The sequence below is a fragment of the Nelumbo lutea genome, chromosome 3, assembly GCF_056320005.1.
Source record: "Nelumbo lutea isolate HS-2025 chromosome 3, American lotus-T2T, whole genome shotgun sequence".
NCBI classification, from domain to species: Eukaryota; Viridiplantae; Streptophyta; class Magnoliopsida; order Proteales; family Nelumbonaceae; genus Nelumbo; species Nelumbo lutea.
Genome location: NC_142686.1, coordinates 87,558,940 through 87,578,467, shown reverse-complemented (window position 1 = coordinate 87,578,467; position 19,528 = coordinate 87,558,940).

The following is a 19,528-nucleotide window of genomic DNA, read 5'->3' as shown; positions in this document are numbered from 1 at the left end:
ATCAACATAGCACTCTATCTTATTGCCGATTAACGGCTAAAAAATCTTATTTACAAGGCACTGAAAGGTTGCCCCAATATTTTTAATACGAAGGGCATGACCTTGTAATAGTATAGCCTGAGCTCGGTTATGAAGGCGGTATTCTCTTGAAGAGTATGTTAGCCGAGCTGCCCGAGTCTACCAGTCTCCACTTTACTTTGAAGTCATTGATCTGCAGATTTACTTCCAAGGCATTGTCGTGAGGATACTGGATCCCGTGTGCATCATCTTTAATGAAGTATATCGGTCCTTCAAGCTGAGGTTGAAGGGATGAGAGGTCCAATATATGGATGGCCGAACCCTACAGGAAAGTTGGCGAAATTTCAAAAATTTCTCTCTCTTCCATGTGGGAATTGCATTCCCTATTTTAGAAAACTGCATTTTCAAGGATCAATCTTGAAACCAAACCAGACTAGGTCTGAGACTAAAAGGGACTAGAGTGATATACCTGATACGAAGTAGTAATAACCTCCAATGAAGGTGTTCATGCCCAAGGATAGATCCAAAGACTGCTTCCACCGAAAATGACACGGTGCAGGATGAAGCAGAATCAGCATGATGGTTCTTCAACGAGAATTTGATGGAGGGCTAGTGAACACGATTTCAGATTACCTTTTCTACCAAAAGGTAATTTAAGAACTCTTCTTGATCTCTCCCACAGGTGGAGATCAAACTAGTATGTCAGCAAGAGCAGGAGAGAAGGAGACAGTGTGGTCAAACTGTGTTGTCTCTCTCTAGAATTCAGCAGTCAGTCAGATGATTTCTGATGTGTCATGAGGGTTCGCCTTGCTCTCCTATTTATAGCCTTAAAGAGAGGTTCTCCTAATCCCATTAGGAGTTTCATAATCCAAATCTTGTATTTGGATCTAGAATCTCTTTAAGAGATAAGGATAATCCCTTATCTTATTTGCAGATAAAGATCAGCCCTCCTAATCTAATTAGGAGTTTCTTGATTCAAATCTTTATTTGGATCTGAACTCTCTGAGTGGATAGGGATAATCCCTTATCCTATCTTCTGATCTAAATCCTAGAACTACTCTCCTTTAATTAATCTAATTAAGCTAGTTCGAATTGGGCTTTAGGCCCATTAAATCTACCTGTTCACTTACCCTCCAAACTGCTGCCAGTTGGATATCCTTGTATGATGTGGGACCCAAACATTGATCTACACATCAGCCACATGGGTTCAGCCCAGCCTCCGTTACAAGGCTTGACCAAATTCACTGTAGGAGACAGTGAACCCCTAAGTCCATCACCATGGCCTCTTAATGGGCCCAACATTTACACTAAATGGTCCTAGGGTCAAGCCACCTTATAAAAACCCAAGGACTGTGGGCAGATGCAAGATTAGCCCATTAGTTTTTACTCTCAATGGTCTTACACTTAATCTCTCAGCCCATAATTTTCAAACACTGCCCGGCAAGAGAGGACCCCTCCCTCGGCTACAAGGTACAGTGCTGCACTGTCTAATCACATGGATCCCTGGAATTAAAACCTTTTGCAAATATTTTGATACCGTAATATATATATGTACATCACTATATAAATATATTTTGCAAAACAAATTTCAACGGTTGAAATCTACTGCCGGCAGTTTAGATTTCCATCAGAGATAGTGCATCCTCAATCATTCACTTTGTCCTACAAAGGGGCTGATCCTGGCACTATGATCATCCACTCAGATGAATTCTCGAGCTGTCCCAACATACCCAAGTTTTGACCCCCTCTAAGGATCTCACTAATTGTCAAATCAAAGATAGTCCAATCCAACATCTAGTGCAGTATCATAATCGAGTCTAGGGGTCAGGTGTAACATTTCAATTTTTCCCATCTATCTCCAAGGTCTAAGGCAATACTGGAATTCTGGTCCGGTTCAAGGTTTCAAGAAAACCCACACTGCATGTACCTCAGGTTTCACCCTAACAGTTGAGACAAGCCAAACCAACTTGGTGGCACAACAGCATCAGCCTTGGTAGGATAAATCTCCCCAGATCTATCCAATGGCTGTGAAGATTCTAAACTAACACGAGTCTCATATGTGTCCATTTTAAGGGTATTACATAGAAATACACCATAATAACATGAATCAAATATGTACTTTATTCATTTACATTAAATGTCCAAATGTATATCATTTTGATTGGAGCAAAGGGCATACACTGTCTAACAGAGGTACACCCCGTGATGATGGACCCACTGGTAATCACGTTAATTACCCCGCGAGGGGGACAAACTTCTAGAGTTGTTTCTACCCCTTCTCGAGGACTTGCTTTTCTTCCTCTTCTGTCCGCCACTACTCGTTCCTTCACTCTCTCTCTTCCTCTTCTCTGGGAGTGGATTATCGACCTTCTGGTTGATCTCCTCCTTGGTGCCAATGAACTGATCTGTAAGCTTTAGGAACTCGGTAATGTCCTTCGATTTGTTTGCTACAACATGCCATTTGAACTCCTTGTGGGTAATTCCCTTCTTGGCTGCAGTGAGTCTCACTACCAGGTCGAGGTCCAGTATTTGCATGCAATTGTCATTGAAGTGTTTGATATAGCTCCTGATCGATTCTCCTTCCCTCTGAACCACATTGAGAAGGCTTTCTTGGGACTTCAAACAGTTTTTGCTGGTGATGAAATGTGCGGTGAACAAGTCAGTGAATTGCGACCAGCTTTTGATCGAGGTATGGCATGTCTTGTGACGTCTCCGCTGTTGTTTCCTCACTGGCTCAGCATTGGTGCAATTGACTTCAGTTTGATCTAGTGTTACGGCCTTGTTGCAAGGCAAATCCTAGTTTCTCGAACGATTCTAGGGCTGACTATCACGGGCGACGGAGAGGTCTTATCATGAGTTTGCACCTTGAACCCCAAACTGGTTATCTACTTGCGAGCCATCATTCTCTTGTTGTGAGTGCCGGGGTGGATTCAGTTGACTATCCCCAAACCTATTTCTAAGATCTTCGTGCGAGGCCGGTGGAGTGTGTTGACTATCTCTCCTCCCTCAGGGTGAGACCTGACTCCTGAGAGGAATTAGTGCTTGTAAGGTCTCTTCGCCCCAATGGAGGGATTGGTTAATGTTCTGGTTAACTCGAAGGTGATTCGGGTTTTGGCCGTGATGGGGCCCTGGGTGTCGAGGTGGAACCGGCTGCTAGTTTGGCTGCAGTGGAGGGAACTAGTGTTGATATTGCTGGAAGAAGTAATAATGTTGGTAATACTGAAACTACTGGACCTACTGCTTCTGGATTTGAATGGCTTGGACGCACTGAACGAGGTCATGGAACTAGGAACTCCCCACTCCAGGAGGATCCACGAAGGGCTTAAAGAAAGCTGCGCCTACCACCAGGTGAAGCAGGGCGCTCACCTATGCGGTGCTCGATGGTGTAGTTAATGATGAGACTCTAGACGCTATGAGCGGAATGGTGAATTGTCCGATGCACACCGTAGGAGCTTGGGGAAAGGTTGGCTGCTGGGCTTGCCCTTTGGTGGTGTTCATCTCGATGCTTTTCCCGGTGTGGCAGGAGGATGCCATTGAAGTTGAAGTTGCAAAGAGGTAGGAATGACCTCTCGATTGAATTCCCACAGACGACCCCAATTGATGGCGTGAGATCTGACTACTCCTAGATGGAGGATGATCCGGACTCCAGGTGGATGGCGAGTTGGATCAGTCTGCAAAACAATCTATCAGAGAACCCAGGGTGACTAACCCAGCGAGGTTGCTCTGATGCTTAAGTAAGCATGCTATAAATGCAAGCTAAATGCTTGAGAGCTTGAGTGATAGAGAGTAGAGTAATTACATGTACCATTGCCTTGAGGGTTCTGCCTTTATATACAAGAGTAGTTGTGGTCTCACGAAAAAGCTTCGGGATCTCCGGTGTATGGAGATAAGGTTGGTTCTGCTTCCGAAGGAGCAATACATAGATAAGGCTTATCATTTCACCTCTGACTCTAGCGGAGTCGGAACGAGTCCTCACCGTGATCTCAAAAAAGTCAGGATCTGTTAGCTCATTGTGATCTTGAGTATTTTGAGATCTGTTGGAGAGACCTCTGGAGTCGGTTACATGGCAATTCGGTCACTAGATTCGAGCTAGTACTTCGATTCTTTAGTCTCAAACTGGATTGGATGCCGAGGTGCCTCTACACCGAGGTGGGTTTTGGGCCGAGGTGGCTAAATACCCGAGCTCCAAATGTTGCAAACTAGTCTTGCCAGGCTGAGTTGTCATCCCTTGATCAGATCGCGCCCACATGTCCTCATCTCGCTAGATCGGGCCAAATCTCCCTTCATCAAATCTTGTTGGTTTTTTAGTTGAATTTTTTCTTCCCTTTTCAAATCTTCCATTTTTATTAGCTAGCCAAGTATAGAATATTGTGCTTTCCAACATGATGGTCGTGTCTTTTGTCGTATTAGCATTAGCTTCTTTCCTTTCTTTTATAGAATAGAAGAGCATTTATCAACCTGATAATGTAGCTTCCGTATGATCACTTTGTTATGTCCTATGGAAGATCAAGCTGAAACTGATGGTGGAATTGTTAGTTTCAGCTTGTTCTCTAAAGGTTTTTCCACCCCTTTCCTTTTCTTTCTAATCTTGAGTGTTTGAAATCACTTCGGTTTGTATGGGATATTTCATTGGCCGTTAAAGAATTCAGGTGATTCTTTTCTCTTGCCTGCATTTTAATGTCTGGTTGTGCTCGTTTCTCATGAAGGGTGTCATTCTTTCTCCCGATTTTCTTTTGTTTCACTGATCATCTAGAATAATAAGTTGCATGCTCTCCATTTTTTACCAAAGTAAATAAATAAATAATAAAGGAAGCAATAGAAAGGAGGGGAGGAGTTCTCCTTTTATTGTAGATTACTCTGTAGTATAATTTCTTTGTTATTATTTTGCTTGATTAATTTCACATTTTCTTTTAGAACCCTATGTTGGCCCCACCTTTTAGACCCAGGAAAAGGGTGCCTAACCCCTTCCCTCTCCCATCCGATTCTTACCCAGACTGGTTTAGGTGGTGCCTCTGGCTATTGGAGTCACTATTAAACCAAATTGATCCTGATACCATTCTTAGAGGGCCCATTACCTCCATTTCCTAATCTGATGGGTGGTGACTCCATTGTTTTCATTGTTTATTAAGTATGGAACCACTAACAAGATAGTAGGCTACAATTCTTAAGTGACTAGTCTATTGTTTAGTTGTTATCTTCTTGTTAGCAGTCTTTATATTTATTATTGTGCTTCGTTGTTGACTACTAACCCCTACAAGTACTAGTATCTTGTTTGTTTATTTTTGTACTTATAAGTTTGCTAGTTTAATAGTTCGATTGTGTATTCTATCTTGATACATTGATAAATCTAATTGAACAAGCCTTAAACTTTCATTGCAAAAACTATCAAAAGGCCTTTGTTCAGTTTGAGGGGAAGGGTGTTGAACTTGATTGTTTAATAGTCTATGAATTCGGATTAAATTCCAACACAATCAAAATTTTTAGACCTCTACCCAATTCACCTCTTCTTGGGTAAGGCCATTGGTCCTAGCACAACATACCTATAGTCAAGTCCTCCGAGGTAGCAATCAATCTAAAGGGTAATATTATTCTCCCAATCATGATAAGTATAGAGCCCCGCTCAACCACTTTAATGGTTGAGTTCTTGGTCCGTAAAGGTCAACTCACCTGAAAACAATGCTATCATTGACTGACCTTTTATGCACTCAATGAAGGTGGTGGTATCTTTCTATCATCTTATCATGAAATTCCTAATAGAACACAACATCAAAGTAGCTAAGGGAAATTAGTACATTGGCTATCAATTGTTATGTGGTGGATCTTAAAGAAAATATAAGAGAAGCCTTACCAGTGGAAGGGCTCAACCTTCAAGATAAACTATAGACCTACCAAGATCAATTGATGAAAGACCTTATTACTATACTCCTAGATGATGTCAAGCCCAAGAAGACTATACAAATCAAATCCCTTCTCTTAGAAGACTTAATTTCCAAACTAGTAAATTTCCTAAAATCCAAAATCAACATATTTGCTTGGCCTATTGTTGAGGTGTTAGGAATTGACCCTTTGGTCATTACTTATAGTCTAAGCATGAACCTGAGTTGAAAGTTGATTCCGTAAAAAAAGAGGAACTTTTCATCCAAGCAATTGAAAGTGATCGGTATGGAGGTAGACAAATTGCTTAAAGGTGACTTCCTTACTTATAGTCTAAGCCGAGGGGTAAATTACCCTAATTGGCTGGCTAATGCTGCATTGATAAGAACGCTAACAAGAAATGGTAGATTTGTATTGATTACATAGATATAAATAAGACCAACCCTATTAACAGCTTCCTTTGCCTATGATTGACTGCCACATTGATGCCACCTCAGGATATGAGCTCCTCAACTTTATGAGTGCCTCCTCAATTTTATTAGTACTTGTGGAAGAATTGCTCTATCTAAGAACTGAAGTGGTGAAAAGGATAGTGTGCTTGATCCAAACCATACTGAGATGGAGGGATCTTATCTTGGAGTACCTAGCTATGGCTGTTTGCCAGAATGTAAAGTTGAAGTTCAAAGAACTATATGTCAATCGGCTCTCTACACCATCATCGGTGATAAGCTATATAGGAGATCATTTTCCTTGCCATATTTGATATATTTAAGGTTAGATGAGGGAGACTACATCCTTATAGAGATACATGAAGGCCTTTGCGATAAACATTTGGGGGTAGGTCCCTGGCTCATAAAACACCTAGGTAGGGTTGTTTTTAGCCTACAATGAAGAATGATACTATTTAGCTATTCCAAAATTGTGACCAATGCTAGAGACATGCCAACATGCCACATTAGCCTAGACCTTTCATATAGATGGATCCTCTAAGGGGAGTGGAGAAAGTCTCATCCTTTTTAGTCCTAATAATAGAACACTAGAGTATACACTTCAGTCCAGCATCTTAGCCTCCAACACTTGTAGTTGGTTGTCAATAAAGTGAACGGAGAAACTAGGCTAGATAACTAGCAATGTCTAAGTACATTGGAAAGGTCTAAGAACCAACTACTCGTTTCCAACACTTCACTCTTTAATGGATCCTGTGCTTAAAGAATGCTCGAGCTGATGCCTTATAAAGACTAGCGAGCTAAACAAGACAAGGTCTTGATAGGTTAGTATTTGTAAAGGAATTGCTCCATCCAAGCATTGAAGCGATGGAAAGAATAGTGAATCAGCTCACTACCATCATCAATGTAAAGTTGAAGTTCAAAGAACTATATGTGATGTCGCGAATCAGCTCACTACACCATCATCGGTGATAAGCTATACAAGAGATCTTTTTCCTTGCCATACTTGAGATGTTTGAGGTCAGATGAGAGAGACTACTATATACTTAAGGAGATACATGAAGACCTCTGTGACTAACATTTGGGGGCAGGTTCCTGTCGTATAAAGCTCTAAGGCAGGGCTATTTTTAGTCTGCAATGAAGAAAGACATTATTTGGATAGTTTAGAAGTGTTTCCAATGCCAAAGACTTGCCAACATACCACATTAGCCTACAACTTCACTTACCTCCATCACTAATGCATGCCCTTTTCATGGTAGGGAGTGGATATCCTCGAACTGTTTTCCCTAGCCTCAAGTCAAAGAAAGTTCTTGATAGTGACAATCGACTATTTCACAAAGTCAATCAAAATTGAGCCTTTGATGTAGATTAAGGCAAAAAGCATTCAAAATGCCTTCTAGAAGAGCATCATTTACTACTTCAACCTACCTCATACACTGATCATAGACATTAGTCGTTAATTCAACAACTTGAAAATTTGGAACTTCTATGCAAGCCTTAGAATGGAGCAACAATACACCTCAGTCAACTACCCCTAAACCAATTAGAAAATCAAGGTAAGTACTAGGACTATACTAGCATGACTTAAAAACCATACTAGACTGAGCCATGGGCTTGTGGGAAAAAGAGCTCTCAAGTGTGCTTTGGGCCTATAAAATGACTCCTTGCTTTTGGCACTAAAGCCATCATACCAACTGAGATCGGTTAGCTAACCATAAGGACCGATTCCTACACTAAACAAGATAATGGTAAGGAACTCAAAGCTAATTTGGACCTACCGAAAAAAGCTCAAGAGTAGGCCTAGATCAATGTTTCAACTTACCAATAGATACCAGCTCAGTACTTATGAGCGTAATTGGGCTGAATTGGAGTTGCCACCCATTAGTCAAGTGAAATGGAGGTGATGTGACCTCTGGGAATTACATCAATAAGATCATTTTCATTTATAGTGACTCCAAACCCAAAACACTAACTAACCAGTCTGGTCAGACTTGGATGAGAGAGAGAGGGAGGGAGCGTGAGATAAACTAAAGACCCTTTTTTTATTTTCCAATCACCCAACATTGAAGGGAAATTTTGATATAAGCTTTATGTTGTGTCCAACATGGATTAAGTCCCTTATTTGCAACAACCATATAAGCATTCAATGACATGATAAGGGCTTTTATAATTTGAAATGTAGAGCCAGTTGTTAGAATTTTGTTGGTGTTTGGACCAACCTGTAGCCTAATTTTAAATGCACAACTGACTCGGACTATAATTTTCCCTAATTTAAAACTAATCTGAAAACAAAGTTAATTTCTTATCTAGATGGTGGGTCAATGTTCCAGCTTTTCAAAAAAAAAACCATGATGTCATAATTGAATATTAAATATTTAAAAAAGATAGAACATCAAAAATGAAAATGTACAAAATTTTATCGAAAACATTTGAGAACATTTCTAATGTTATATATTGATCATATTAAATAAAAATAATTGTTAAAATAAAAATTATTTTTATTTATAACTGAAATGGAATATAAAATTTAATAATAATAATTGTTATTTGCTACAAGCATTTAAGTTTATTTTTACATATTGTTACTTTTGTTAATTTTCAATTTCTATTTTAAATATGATGTATCTAAAATTCAAATAAATAATATGAAGAAAAATTTCTCACATACAACACATAAATGACCCAAATGGTACATTAATTATGACCAAATCCGTTGATCCAATGGGTAGTTCAACCTGTATTCTAGGGTGAATATGGTTAAGTTGTAAGTTGAAGGAATGGATGGAATCAAGTGGGTTGGGTTGAAATTTAGAAATTGCCAGCCGTACTTATCATCATATATTTGCTACTATCAAATAAGTCAACCCAAAAGGAAACTGATCAGACCAAAACAGATATATCCTCCCTACTTCCCGAGTGTGTGAAAACTGGATTTTTCTCAGAAATGAGAATTACTGCAGTTATGATTTATTACTGCTTAAATATTCTCAGAAATGAGAATTACTGCATAAATTTCTCAGAAAACTGGATTACTGCATAAATTTCTCAGAAATGTGTTTTCACCAATCATTCCCGCATAAATTTTATAAATACCTGATTGATTACTGCATTTATGATACCGATTGGTTATAAATTCTTTAAATATTATATCTATTCGATAAAATTGAGAGATATATCTAATTCCTATATCCTAACATCTGGTGTTTCACCCTGTTCAAAAACTAAAAGATATCATATAGGATACGGTACGATAAATTGCTATATTTTGAACCTTGTTTAATGCATCTATAATGGTGATAGAACATGTATGTTTAATTAATGTTGTGTACAACTACTTTTGAATAATTTCTGTAAATATTTTACTTTTTCATGGTGGAGCTTCCTGTCGCTGACAATGCTTATTTATTCAAAGCTTTTGAACTGTCAAAAATCCCCCACGACCACTCAAGAACCCTAAGAATTCCATGGTCTTAATACTTCAGTCTTCAGTCTGAAATTGATTTTAGAATAAGAATTTTAATAAAATTAATTTTATTATTGTCAAAGTTCTGATATAAATGTTGTTATATTAATTCAAAAAAAATATTAACAATTATAAACAATGTTTTAAAAACTGACCCAAAGACTGGACCTTTTTTTCCTCCGGGTCGCAGGTCATCACCAGTTCAACTTAAGTTTTTAATTCAGTGTTTATGTTTTTATTTTTTTTATTGTAAAAAATATTAAAATTGCAATTTGAAGCCAAAAAATTGTTTTTTTTTGCGAAATTAGTGGGACAAGGTGGCTATGGCTCCTAAGAACACATAGATTTTGAAAAGATACCCTAAATTGAAAAAAAAAAAAAAAAAAAGATCACCCCAATCAAACATCAGAGTGCAAAGTTATGGCCTCTAGAAATTTACATACACATTTAGTGTACAACCGATGACCCAGTCATCGGGTCGAATAGGTCAACGGTTCAACTGCCCATGTTGAATAGTTTTTTACTAGGTCAATGGTTTTTGACCAATTTTCAGCTTTTACTAAAATTGCACCCAGAATCTTAAGTGGGAGATGGTGCGAATAGTTTAACCAGCCAGGCCAACGGTAGGTTGAAAACACTTGATTATAAATTGAAATTTCAGCTTATTAACTGAAAAAATCAAGTTATATGTACAATATACCACTTCAGTTTTCTTTTGAAAATCTTTTGGTAGAAATGTGTATAATTAGAAATAAAAATAATCTCCTCAAATTTCAAAGACAAATATGTTATCCTTCTACCCACAAGGTAGAAACATGGATCAAAATAAACAAATTTCATTCAGAATTTCAAATAACTTTTTCTTGCCATAATTTCCAAAATAAACAGTCAGAAATTTGAGTTAAAATTTCCTACCTGTTCTGCTCATATTTTGTATATATAAGGTTTAAAAGACATCGTTGATTCAGATGGTTAGACCATTCGGCCAGAAAACCAGACAGGATACCAATTGCATTTTAATCCTAAATTATTATTTTCTCAAAAAACGTTGAATTGGTCAGCAATTTTCTGACCTGGGCAGTTGACTGTTGACCCGTTCAACCTTGATAAGTGGAAAACACTTTCTTTTGTTCCAATTTTGTATTATAATTCTTTTTTAATTTTTTAAAATGTTATGGAATGATCCATTCAGACCATATGATCGAAGCACTACCTAAAAACTGGTGGTTAAACTGGTTCTGATTCTGAATTGGTTTTTAAAACATTGTTATATGTTTTATATATAGACATTAACTAGTCCCGGTTGATGGAAGGGATCATAAAATGGAATATCATGCAAATCATTTGCCTCCACACAAAATATATAAAAATAAAAATAATTATGAACAAAATAAAAAAATAAAAAGCAGAGGAATCTTTTATGCCCATCAAAAATTTTGTTTGAGTCTACGCCAAAAAGAAAAAGAGAGACAGTCACACACCTACTTAATTAGAACGTACAAGCTCATTTAAATCTTCCATGCGGGAAACATAAGATGACAATAAGGAAAAATTCACCCACCTCATCATCATGGGCCAACTAAGTTGCAAAGTTGCAGATGAGGAGACAGACGTGACAACAAACTACTGCCACGTCGGTTCAGTCAAGAATGGGTTCGAGTGTTCCATTTTCATTGGTTGAAACTTGCAATGATTACTAAGATCGATAATACTTTCCGTCCATCAATTCCTCTGTGTGCTAGGCACATGCACACCGACGAACTACACATCATTTGACCCCATTATTCACTTGTGGTTCCCGGCACAAATGGATGTTGTCATCAAAACAGTCTGAAGTGGACTGTTGATTACGTGGCAAAAGTGGGTTCTCATTTTCCTCTTCAACTTGGTTAGGTTAACTTTTTTTTTTTTTATCTTGTCATGATTCTTCAAACTTACAAGTTGTTTCAAAGTGTGAAGTAAGAAGCTTTTGTTGGGATTGTGTTATTTTATAACCGTTGGATTAATTTTAATATAATGGTTGGTATAGTTTTTCTTTAGTTTAAAAATGTTTTACATATAAAAGCTTTCTTTTGCATGTAAAGTTAAGGTTTTTTTTTTTTGAGAGAAAGTGTGAGAGAAAAATGTAGAGTTTTCTTGGTGTGAGAGTGGTTTTTTCTCTTATTTTTGTTCCTCGGGTTGAGAGGAAAGGGAGAACAGGTGTACAAGGGTTAAGGGTTTGTTTGAATTGCAAGCCACAATATATTTATAATGCTTCTCAGTTTTCTTTCATAGTGAATAATAGGTTTCATCTCTCCAATAGACGTAGGTAGTAAGGCCGAACCATGTAAATATTTGTGTTCTTTGTGGTACTTGTTTTTATTTGTTTTTGCTTGGATTTAATCATTTTTGTTGCTATTAGATTTCTCGTGGTTGATATTTCAAATATCTTGTGATTTTATATTGTAGTTGGTTGTTGTGAGGCCACAACAGCTTTGTCATATCCCGGACACTTCCAAATACCCACAGATAAAATTTCAGCCTAAAATACCTTCGTTTACCCCTCCATCGCACCAAGATTGACCAAATTCCAAATCTGCTCAATTGGGGCTCATTTGTCCCAATGTAACCTTACAAATCACCTCAAACTACCCAAAACCCTACCCTGTGAAATTTCACCCAAAACTGCCTTTGTTTGCCTCTCGATCACACTTAGATTCTATTCCGAGGCTCTAAATTTGTCGAATCAAGCCCTTTCCAGATCTGCCTAATCTGGGCCTAGTTGGGCCAATCTGACCCCACCAATCGACCCAAAATTCCCAAAAACCTCATCCTACCAACTTTAAGTCAGAACTACCACAATTTACCTATCGATCGGAAAAGATTCTCTTTTGGTCAATCTCACTAGCCTACACATACAAAACCTTTCATTGAGGTCAGAACCTCTCTCAACCCTCTGATCATTGACCAAAAACCCCCTATCATTGAACCAAAACCCTGATTGACCCCCTTGGATCGGTTTGATCCGAATTCACAAAATTACAAAAACTACCCTCGAATTTCTAAAATTTATGAAATTGCCCCTACCCTAATATAAAAGCAAACCTAAATTTCCAAATTAGGGAGGAGACGTTTAAGAAGGATTGTTCATCGTCTACCTCTCAATGTGAACGGGACAGTGGCAGTGGCAAGAATTACTCCATTTCATTTCATCCTTGAACATTGCACACGTTTCTTTATTGTTTCCTCTCCTCCATCTTCTTCTTGTTCTCTGGTCTTCGGGGTTTCTTGGAACCATTCCCACCCATAAGACCAAGGTATAGCAGTAGTAGTGTGTTACTCCATTGTCACTATAGCTCCAGTATTACCCTTTCTGTCAGAGAAACTAGAACCGGGAGGTCGTGCTCATCTGAGAAGATCTTCTTAGATGAGATTCATTTTCTTACTTTGTCTGAAAAACACTATTGGTTGAAAATTGCAACCGGTTCAGATTCCCTTTGTTCATCGATCAAGTTCAGGCTGAAGGGACGAAAGATCCATCATATGGATGGCCAAAACCTGTAGGAAGGTTGGGCAAAATTTCTAAAATTTCTCTCTCTCTCCCAATTGGGAATCACATTCCCTATTTTAGAAAACTGTATTTTCAAATATCGCTCTTGAATCCAAAACCGGACCAGATCTGAAACCAAAAGAGGAGGAGAGTGATATACCTAATACGAAGTAACTGTGACTCCCAATGAAGGTGTTCACACCCAAGGAGAATACCAAAATCCACTTCCACCAAAGATGACACAGTGTGTAATGAAGTAGGATCAACAGGATGATTCTTTAGCAAGAACCAAGATCCTTTACCAAGAATCGAACAGAGGCTGGTGAGCACGACTTCAGATTGTTTCTTTAGCTAATAAACAATATCAAGAACCTTTTTTGATCAATTCCTCAAGAGGAGATCGAACTGGGTAGGGATGGCAAGAATAGGAGAGAATTCTGCAGGTTGTGTTATGTAACTGAGAAATTTGCCCCCTTTATTTATAGCCTTCTCTGGATCAGGCTCCTATTCTAATTAGGAGAAAGTTCCTTAATCCAAACCTGATATTTGGATCTGGACTCTTGAAAGGATAAGACTTATCTTATCCTTCAGCTAATCCTAATCAGATTATAAATCCTATCTTGCCTCCTTTTAATTAACTAACTTAAGCCCATTTCAAATTGGGCTTTAGGCCCATTAAGCTTATGTACTCGCTTACCCCTTAACTTGTTGCCCAGTTGGCTCTCTTTGTATGGCATGGGACCCTAACATTGATCTACATATCAGCCCATCAGTATGGGCTCTTAATTGGCCCAACATTTACACTAAATGGTCCTTGGGTCCAGCCACCTTATGAAAACCTAAGGACTTTGGGTAGATGCAATATTAGCCCATCAAGTATTACCCTCAATGGTCTTACACTTAACCTCTGAACCCATAATGATCAAACAGTGTCCAACAAGAGAGGATCTCTCCCTCAGCTACAAGGAACAACGCTACACTCTCCACTCACATGGATCTTGTGAATTAAAACCTTTTGCAAACATTTTGAAACAATAATATATATATATATATATATATACATATATTTTGCAAAAATAAATTTCAATGGCTGAAATAAACTGTCGATAGTTTAGCTTTCCATTAGAGAAAGTGCATTACCTGATCATTCACTTTGTCCGACAAAGGGGTTGATCATGTCACTATGATCACCCACTCAGGTGAGTTCTCAGACTATCCCAACATACCCAGGTTTTGACCCCTCTAAGGATCTCACTGATTGGTAATATCAAAGACAGTCTAATCTGACACCTAGTGCATTACCATAATCAAGACTAGGGGTCAGGTATAGCATTCCAGTTTTGCCCATCTATCTCCAAGGTCCAGGGCAATACTAGAATTTTGATCCAGTTCAAGGTTTAAAGAAAACCCACACTGCATGTACCTTATGTCTTATCCTGACTGCTGAGACAAGCCACCCCAACCAACTTGGCGACACATCAGTGTCAGCCTTGGCAGGATAAATCTCCCCAAATCTATCCAACGGTTGTGAAGATTCTAAACTAACATGAGTCTCATAAATGTATAGTTTAAGGGTATTGCACAAAAACACACCATAATGACATGAGTCAATTATGTACTTTATTCATTTACAATAAATGTCAAAAGATACATCAATCTGATTGGAACTAAGGGCATAACTATCTAACAACTCCCACTTGCACTTATGTCCAATCGAGTACAAGCCGGAGTCTCATACTTTCCACATGTTTCTCAAACACTTTCTATGTGAGTGGCTTAGTCAATGAGTCTGCCACATTCTCTACTGATGCTACTTTCTGAATTAGGACATTCCCTCTACCAACTATCTCCCGTAGTACATGACACTTTCTCTCTTGATGTGCTTCGACTTCGAGTGGGCTCGTGACTCCTTAGCCTGAGCTATAGATCCATTGTTGTCACACAACAATGGAATGGGTGATGTGCTGGATGGAACTACTCCTAATTTCTGAATGAACTTCTTCATCTAGATGACTTCTTTAATAGCTTCACATACGGCAATTTATTCAGCTTCGGTCATAGAATCTACGATGGAACCTTGTTTACTGCTTTTCCAGTTAACTACATAGGCCCCCATTGTTCCTATCCTGGGTTACGCTGGTGTCTACTTACCACACTCACTGCCTGAGCAATGTCAGGACGAGTGCACAACATGGCATACATGATGCTCCCTACGACTGAGTTATAGGGAATCTCCTTCATGCCCTCAATCTCCTCAAGAGTCTTGGAGACATACCCTTGGAGAGAGTGACTCCATGCCTGAAAGGAACATTTCCTTTCTTGGAGTTATCCATACTGTATCTCTTGACAATTTTATCAATGTAAGAAGGTTGGGATAATCCTATTATCCTTTTCGATCTATCTCTATATAGTCAAAGTCCCAAAATATAGGTGGCTTCTCTAAGATCCTTCATGGAGAATTGCTGTTAAAGCCACACTTTCACTGCAGTTAACATTCCTACATCATTCCCAATGAGTAGAATGTAATCTACATATAAAACCAAGAACATAACCTTATCCCCACTGGTCTTCCTGTAAACATAGGGCTCATCCAGATTTTGCTCAAAGTCAAATTGTTTGATAGTAGAGTCAAACCAAATGTTCCAACTCCTAGAAGCCTGCTTCAGTCCATATATGGATTGGTTAAGTTTGCATACCATGTGTTCCTGACCTACAGCAATGAATCCTTGCGGTTGCTACATGTAGATATCTTCAGTAAGATCTCCATTCAGGAATGCAGTTTTGACATCCATTTGCCAAATCTTGTAGTTATGGTATACTGCTACATCTAGCAAGATCCTAATAGATTTTAGCATAGCCACCGACGAAAAGGTTTGCTCATAGTCGATTCCCTCTTTCTGAGTGTACCATTTCGCCACAAGACGAGCTTTATAGGTCTCAATGTTACCATCTAGGCCCTTCTTCCTCTTGTAAATCCACTTGCAACCAATTGCTTTCACCCTAGAGGGTGGGTCCACAAGAGTCCAGACCTTGTTGGTCTCCATCGAGCCCATCTCGGCTTTCATGGCATCAACCCACTTCAGGGAATCTATGTCCAACATAGCTTTTGCTTGAGTCATGGGATCCTCCTCACTTGTCATGTCTTCCACCAAGTAAATTTTTTAGTCATAGCCATAACGAACTAGAGGCCTGGATACCCGGGTAGACCTTCTAGGTTGAGTATCTAGAGCTTGTGGGACATCTCCCACTACTCCTGGGTTCTCCTCATCAAGAACAACTTCTTGCTGAAGATTCTCCAAGATGTAATCTTCTTCTAAGAAATAAGCATTTTGAGTGCAAAACATCTTTTGTTCTTTCGGATCATAGAATAGGTAACCAACAGAGCCTTTGGGGTAACCTACAAATAGGCAACGACTGGTCTTAGATTCCAATTTTTCAGCACTAGTTCTTTTAACATGTGCCGAACAACCCCAAATCTTCAAGTGTCTTACACTTGGTTTCTTATCAGTCCAAAGCTCATAAGGAGTCTTCGGAATGGATTTGGTTGGAACCCAGTTCAGCACGTAGATTGCGGTCTCTAATGCGTATCCCCAAAAGGATGTAGGTAATTCTGAGTGGACGAGAAGTGATCAAACCATATCCAACAAGGTATGGTTCCTCCTCTCTGACACTGTTTAATTGTGGTGTAGTGAGAGTGGCTAATTGTGATACTATCCCATTGTCCTTTAAGTAGTCCCTAAATTCATCAGAGAGATACTCACCACCTTGATCTGAACAAGAGGCTTTAATTTCTCTCCCTAATTATTTCTCTACTTTTTGTCTGAACTCCTTGAACTTTTCAAAGGATTCAAACTTATATCTCATTAGGTACACGTAATCATACCGAGAATGAGCATCGTAAAGGTTATAAAATAAACGTGTTGATTTGCAAAGAGCGATGGAGAACATAGAGACCATTCTCAAGTTCCCCATATGCTAGGAATTTGTTATTTCATTTAATAGTAATCACATTACTAAACAAAATAGAATATCCATCCATGCACAATTTTGAGATAGAAATCAAACTTCTTCTTAAATTAGGTACAAAAAGACAATCTTTCAGTACAATTGTTCCTTCTCTAAAAACTAGTTCTACAATTCCTATGATTGTAGCTACAACAGTTGCAAAAGTCCCCAAGTAAAGTGTGACTTCTCCATCATTCACTCTTCTGCTTATCTTGAACCCCTGCAGTGAGTTACACGCATGAGTCAAAGCCTCAGAGTCAATACACCAAGAAGCAGAAGTGACCAATAGATTGGTCTCTATGATGAAAGAATCGAACGTACCTTGTTTCTTAGTCTCCAGGTATTGAGGACAATTCCTCTTCTAGTGGTCGGTCTGCTTACAAAAGTGACAGGCATCCGATGACTTATCTTTCTTCTGCTTTTTAGTTTTTCTACCCTTCTTTTGAGCCTTTGTTTTAGCCTTCCGCTTTTTCTTGCCCAATTTGCCACTTCAACAGGTATGACTATCGGCTTATCCTTTTTGATCAGTTCTTCAGCCCTCTGCAACATATTGCTAAGTTCCTGAAGGCTAATGTTTAGCTTATTCATGTTGTAATTCATGATAAACTGATTGAAGAATGGAGGCAAGGAATTGAGGACAGCATCAATTTTGGTGTTAGGATCTAACCTTGACCCGAGAGCCTCCAGTTCATTGGTATAACCCATCATCTTTAGACAATGGTCATGAACCTATTGGTTCTCAGTCATCTGTGCGGTCATAAATAGTTTTAAGACCTTTTATCGAGTAGAATGGTTCTACTCTTCATACATAGTCTTCAGACCTTTAATCTATGTTCTATTTCCATTTTGGGTACCTCTGAGATTCCCTCCAATCTTAGTGACGGATACAGTTGTGTCTCTGGAAATGTGGAAAACCACATGGGGTGCATGGAGACAATTGTTTCAGCTATAAAAGTCCACCACCTTTTGTGAAGGATGTCATCCACTCATCTTATAAGCATTCCCTTTGGCCTCTGTCAAACAAGGTTTATACCCATTTTAGGTTAAACCTTTCTATCCAGTAAGTGCTCACCCATCATGTTCATGAATGCCATGGTACCATGAGAGAGTCTTCCATTTTAGGATAGGTCCCTCCCACATCGGTCTATGATGCCCCTATCATCTCATGAAGCAATCCAGCCAACTGCATTAGCAAATGGATAGCCCAATTTTATAGTGCATTTCCACCCACTAATGTAGCCAACCTTCATACTAATGATTGAAGGCCTTTAGAGAATTCATCATATGAAATTCCCTATCACATGTACTTATATTTAATGGAGGGAATGAAAACCCACTAGATTTGATTTAGGTCAATCCAAAGTGACTCCCACCGGCTTTCATAAAGCCAGATTCAAAGTGGGCCCAAAATGGCAAGGGTTTCGGGGTGTTCCTCCTGGAGAGAAACTGAAGTGGGCCCCATTGAGAAAGGAAGATCATCCAATGATCTTAAGGGCACCATGGAAATGATGTGCATTGAGCCATGGTGTTCGAAAGAGCCACTATCGAATTAACATGGGCCAAGCACTTATGGCCCATGTACGCAACACATCACATCACATACATTATATGCATGGAATCCATAATTGATCAAATCAATTAAATAACTATAAAACCCATAATTAAAATCAACAAAAACTTTCAGCCCATTTAAAGCCCATAATATTATCAAATAATATTATCTAGGCATATGGGTGAAACTGCAAAGAGTAGTTCAATCCATATAACATTTATGTTGAATTGGGCTAAAGCAGTTTTAACAATCCAAAACTAGGTTTTACAGATGGGGTCTGAATTGCATCTTGCAATTAACCATCAACTCTTCGACCATATACAAAATTTTAGGGCTGAGAACAGCCCTCATCGAACCACAGATTCGGTCCAACTAGTTTGGTCCAATCTAGTTCGAACAGGTGTAGGGTTTGATTTTTAATTCAAGATCTAATTCAAGAAACACAATCTGAAAATAAAGAAACCTATACATGACAATCAAGAATCAGTAAGAGGGCTGTCCATAAGGCTGCTATACTGCAAAACAAAGATTAGTTCGCAGTATGCATTTTCCAAACCTACAAATCGCAAATCGCTAAACCCAAATCTACGAAATTCTCTCCTTTGCGCTTTTAGCTTCGTCTTCGAATGAAATAAAATAGA